The sequence below is a fragment of the Solanum pennellii genome, chromosome 7 (assembly GCF_001406875.1).
Source record: "Solanum pennellii chromosome 7, SPENNV200".
Lineage (NCBI taxonomy): Eukaryota > Viridiplantae > Streptophyta > Magnoliopsida > Solanales > Solanaceae > Solanum > Solanum pennellii.
The window spans coordinates 47,844,973-47,851,520 of record NC_028643.1 but is presented as its reverse complement, the minus strand read 5'-3'; positions in this window follow the sequence as shown (position 1 = coordinate 47,851,520).

Genomic DNA, 6,548 nt, shown 5'->3' with positions numbered 1-6,548 from the left:
TTCATAGTATAATAAAAATAAGTAAAAATGTTACACTTAGACAATAGAGTAAATATAAGAATGATCGAAGTGAAAATATTAATTCTTTATTGATCGCTGAAGCACGGTCAAGTAGTAATTTGTATAAGGGTAGAACTAACATAAATAACACTTAAAACAACAAAAGGAGACATAAGTAAAAGCCAACAAAAAACTACATACAAACGATCATTCTCACAACCTCTAAGCCATAGTTGGTAAGTCGATCCATATGCAGAAATGGCAAGCCATCTCAAAAGTAAGAAAACTACCTAAACATGCACACAAGGAGAGAGGTTCATGCAAGATGACAAGTGATCCCACGTCTCCGATCCCAAAAATTGTTGAAGATGACACAATCATCGTTGAGTTGCATAACGAAACAAATGCAGAGTATAGTAGGAGTACCAAAAAAAGTACTCAATAAGCATTTTAGGTCGACTGGCAAGAAACATTAAGATAATATGAAAAGATAGAATCTAGACACAGACTGAGGTTAAAACGGATATGAAAGGAAGCACATGATACACTTAAATTTACTTCTCGTAAAGAAGTATAAGTGGTCGAATCAAGTAAAAACCCAACTATGAGGTTGGGGTCGATCCCACGAGGCAAATGATTTAGACTTAACTTTAACCTACAATTACTTCTATTTAATCAAGTCAAAACAGGTAATAAAAGGGGTGTTTTAAATAATAAAAGGAATTAAATATTTTTAAGTAAACAAGTAGCAAGTAGGAATATTTCAGATTTATCAAGTGATGAGAGTAACTAGGGCATAAGTGTTCTTCACAGGTTCATAACGTAGTAATTCGAGCAATAACAATCCTTTTCTAGTATCTTGCATGCAAAGTGGTAAGTTATGTATCCCTTATTCCTTGATCAGGAAACTAGGAAATTTCACTCCGCACCTTGGTCTGGCTACGTGTGTATGCTTCACTAAACCTAACCTTTACATCATATTAAGCATCATAATCGATGTATGGATTAGTTATTACTTCGTATCAATTGACATTAGCCTATTAGATAGTGTATACAAAATCTACGTTGATAATTCTTTTCTTATTATCTACCTCCCTTGTCCGGCAAGTAGCAACAAAGTGAGTTCTAACGCGTGCACGCTTTAAAAAGACTTCTAAACGAAAGAATTATCAATACATGCAAGACATTATTCTAGATTTTTATTTTAGCTAGTTTTACCTTGTTAGTTACCCATAGTTCCCACAACCCTTGTTATAATTTAGTTACACATGTTCATAATTACACAATTCATATTGATTAGACAAGAGTTGTACTTATATTGTTGAGAGAGAAGAAAATATAGAAAATCACTTGAATTCGAGAAAATAATGCAATAAACAATTCCAAAAAAATGAAGATTTTTTCAAAACCCCATATTCAACAGCCAATATTACAAATTAGGAAAATAACCAAGAGTTTAACCTCAAAAACAATGTTTTTGTCCATATTTATAATAAAGAAGTCCTTATATAATAAGGAAATCTATTTGAGGAAAATCTGCCCAAAAAATGCGTCTGAGTCGACGACCGGACCGACGGACCGTCGAAGCCCCCCGTCGTTCCAAACATAGCTTCCTTTTCCGCTGCTTTCTTCTCCAACTCACTGTTACCATCGACAGATAAGGATGACGGTCCGTTGAGAGCAAGACGGTCCATCGATGGCTTCTGTTTCCCCACACTTATAATCTTTTCAAGTCGGCTACTGGAACTACTTTCTGTTAATGATGACGGATGTGCAGGACGGTCTGTCGTGGAGGTGACGGTCCGTCGAGAGCCTCCGTAGCCCCACACTGAGTCAGAATTCCCCAATCTTCCTTCAGTAGCATTTCCTTCATACGACGGTGGACACATATGGACCATGAGGGGTCGACGGTTCATCGATGGCTCTGTAGGTCGTCACTTCTGCGATTTTATCACAATTCTTCCACATTTTCATCCTGGACGGATTTCCTGCAAACAAAGAGAAAAATACATTAAAACTAATACAAAAAAAGCCTTAGACTTTTATTTGTACCTCAAATGACTTTTCAACCCCTGTAAAATATGACAGACACCAATTGGTTCTCACCACTCTGCCTCATGGACCTACAAATGTTGAAAGTCACTTCTTGGGCCATTTGCAACTCAAGATGCTTGATCGAAATTGCATGTGCATCAACTTTTTGCCCAATACTTGCTAAGTCACTCCTCAACTCTTTAGTGTGCTCGTCACTAGCATCAAACCTCCTCATCATTTTCTGCAACATATCCTCAACTCGCACCATACTACCTCCACAATCTCTAGGAGCAACTTCACGATTTTGAGGTGGTACATAGGGACCACTCCTATCATTTCTGTTACCATAGTTACCCTGGTTGAAGTTGTTGTTGCGGTTATAATTCCGATCTCGGACATAATGACCCTCTCGGTTGTAATTACCATAGTTCCGACCTTGATTTCCTTGACCTCGGTCCCAATTCTCCTAGTTGGAGCCTTGGGTGTTTGGTCGGAAACCCCCCGTCTGCTCATTTATTGCATAAGAGTACTCCTCATAGTGATACTCATCAGTCGGCGGTGGTGGTTTAGACAAGTAGTTCACTGCATTTACCTTTTCTGCACCCCAGTGACGTGCTTCAACACCAACCCAAGCTAAGTTCTCATTTGAGCCATTTCTTCACGAATCTCATCTGTGGATGGGTTATGTGCGAATTGCACTGCAAAAGTATTTCTCCCAGTATCTAACTTCCTAGTGCTCCAAGCTTTATTATTTCGGATGATTTTCTCTAACTTCTCAGCGATCTCAATATAAGGACACTCCCCATAAGAACCACTTGTTATCGTATCAAGTACTGCTTTATTATTATCATCTTGTCCCCGATATAAGTACTCTTTCAGTGACTCGTCATCGATGATGCTATTGGGGACACTTCTCAAGAACGAGGTGAACCTATCCCAAGAATTACTGACTGATTCTCCTAGTAGTTCCACAAAGTTTTTCACCCTATATTTGTGGTTTAACTTCTTAGACATTGGGTAGTAACGTGCTAAGAATACATCCTTCAATTTATTCCAAGTATAGATTGAGTTATACGGGAGCTCAGTAAACCATATAACAACTTCTCCCGTCAGTGACAGAGGGAACACTCTTAATCCAATGACGTCCATGTGCAAATCAGGCCTCCCCACACAATTCTTACACACCGACCTCACTTTGGCGATGTGAGCATGTTGGTCATCAGAAGATAGCCCGGAAAACAAACCTCTAGCTGTGAGCATTTGCATCAGACTACTAGTTAACACAAAAGTATGATTCTGTGGTAGAGGAGGTAGGACTAGTGGCCCAATTGAGTCAACGATATTAATATTTCCCCTATAGTACTCTTCACAGCGTGGGGCGGGAGGCTTCCTCCTCGGATTATCTTCGCCAGGGTTATCAACAAACACTCGATTATAAGCATCAACCGGCGGGGCAAATTGAGGGTTGATCAAATCATCGATATAAGCAGCATTGTTTTGAATATTCATTTTGCGAAGTGTGCGGTTTAATTCTTGATCGAGTGGAAGTATTAGTTCTCCTCGACTCCGTGCACTTGGCATACACTAAATCTAGACCTCCGAGAGACAAAAATAAAGAGAAAAAGTAAAATTAAGAAGTTGTTGACTAAAATTTGGTAATGTGCTTAAAGTTAATCTAAAAGCCACTTTCCGCGGCAATGGCACCAAAATTTGATACGCTCAAATTTACATCTCGAAAAGAAGTATAAGTGGTCGTATCAAGAAAATAACCTAACTATGAGGTTGGGGTTGATCCCACGAGGAAAATGATTACACGTAACTTTAACCTACAATTACTTCTATTTAATCAAGTCCTTTCTGAAAACATATAATAAAAGGGGGGTTTTAAATAACAAAAGGAATTAAATATTTCTAAGTAAACAAGTATCAAGTATGAATATTTGAGATTTATCAAGTGATGAGAGTAACTACGGAATAAGTGTTCCCCACAGGTTCATAACGCGGTAATTCTATCTATAACAATCCTTTCCTAGTATCTTGCATGCAAAGTGGTAAGTTCTGTATCCCTAATTCCTTGGTCCAACAACTAGGGAATTTCACTCCGCACCTTGGTCCGGCTACGTGTGTATGCTGTACTAAACCTTACCTTTACCTCATATTAAACATCATATTCGATGTATGTCTTAGTTGTTACTTCTCACCAATCGACACTAGCCTATTAGATAGTGTGTACTAAATCTACGTTGATAATTCTTTTTTTATTATCTACCTCCTAGGTCCGGCAAGTAGTAACAAAGCGACTTCTAACGCGTGCACTCCTTAAAAAGACTTCTAAATGAAAGAATTATCAATACATGGAAGACACTATTCTAGATTTGTTGTTTAAGCTAGTTTTTACTTATTCACCCATGGTTCCCACAACCCTAGTTATGGATTTAGTTACCGATGTTCATAATTACACAATTCATATTGATTAGACAAGAATTCATTTACTTACTTTGATGAGATGGAAGAAAATCCAGAAAATCACTTGAATTTGAGAAAATGATGCAATAAACGATTCCGGAAAAATGAAATATTTTCCAAAACCCCATATTTAACAACCAATGTTACAAATTAGAAAAATAACCAAGAGTCTCACCTCAAAAACGAGGTTTCTATCCATATTTATAATAAAGAAGTCCTAACATAAAAAGGGAATTTATTTAAGCAAAATATGCCCAAAAAATGCGTCTGATTCGACGATCGGACCGACGGACCTCGAGGCCACGACGGACCGTCGAGGCCCCCCTTCGTTCCACACATAGCTTCTTGTTCAGCTGCTTTCTTCTGCAACTCACTGTTACCATCGATGGACAAAGATGACGGTCCGTTGAGAGCACGACGGTCCGCCGATGGCTTTTGTTTCTCCATACTTAGAATCTTTTCAAGTCGGGTACTGGATCTACTTTGTGTTAACAATGATGGATGTGCAGGATGGTCTGTCGTGGAGGTGACGGTCCGTCGAGAGACTCTGTAGCCGCACACTTAGTCATAATTCCCCGATCTCCGTCAGCAACATTTCTTTCATACATGGTGGCCATCTACTGACCGTTAATGGCTCCGTAGTTCATCACTTCTGTAATTTCAGCATAATTCTTTCACGTTTTCATCCTGGACAGTTTTCTTGCAAACAAAGAGAAAAATACATTAAAACTAATACGAAAAGACTTTAGACACACACTAAACTTAAGGAAAAAAGTAAATCAAAGTACAAAAAAACTAAACCTGACTAGACCCCATAGGCCCCTAACCCACCTATGCCCTACAAGTAAAGACAATAGCTAAGTCTATAGAGAGAAGAGTACCATGACCATTGAAGAACAGAGTCCCTGGATTAAAATTTTCATGGCAGAAGAACAAAATACGCACTTATAAGAAAATACTATCTTAGTCAAAAAAACATCCATAAAACAATAGTTTTGACAGAGAAAAGGGGCCCATAAGGAAATAAAACTAAATCAAAAATCCCATTACTCATAAAAGACTCACTAAAGAAACCTCAACACAAACGGATACATGGATGGGAGCTCGTCTTTTGGTTCATGGTACACTTCTCTCTATAGACTTAGCTATTGTGTTTACTTGCTCCACTGTATTCTAACACCGACTTATTGTCAATGAGGTTTGTAGCAATGTACCATGCACTATGAGCTCTTCTCCAATTGTATGTTTTGAGAATTTTCCAAGATAATAGTATACAATATTATTCTAGCACCAAGTTTCAAAAAAATAATAAATTATTCTAGCACTTTAACTAAGAATTTGGTTTTGAGAGTGTAATTTTCTGCACTTCAAGTTATGAATGTAGCCTAGAAGAACAGTGCCAAGTGCCAAAGAAGTATTTTTGTTAGTTCTATGTGATATCACATTGTTTCATGGTTTTTTCCCTTGTGGTTTCTTTTATTGTAGTGTTGGTTTATTTGTTGCTACATGTTGTGTATAGTTACCCTTTTAACTCCGCCTATTAAATAAGTCGGTCCCAAGCCCGGACTAAGGAGAGAGGGATAGCCTCGAAGGGCAGTCCCAAGTGCCAAAGAAGTTTTTTTGTTAGTTCTACGTGATATCACATTGTTTCATTTTTTTTATCCATGTGGTTTCTTTTGTGGTAGTGTTCGTTTATTCGTTGCTCCATTTTGTGTATAGTGACCCTTTTAACTCCGCCTCTTAAATCAGCCGGTCCCAAGCCCGGACTAAGGAGGAGGGAAGGTGTTCAAGTTGCAATTAGTTTGTCTGATCTTTTTAAATCATAGAAATGTTTCATAGAAATTGAATTGGTGAAGTTAAAGAAATTTTAAAAAAAGTTACTTGCAATTTCAATTACTATTTCAAAAGAAAATTCATAGCTTATTGGTATCTATAAATGGTTTCCAATTTAATATTTAACTAGAGATTTGTTTTAGGCCTGACAACGTATGGACATGTCTAATGTCTAATCAAGAATCATCATTGTGCTTCTCTTTCGATTAAGCAAA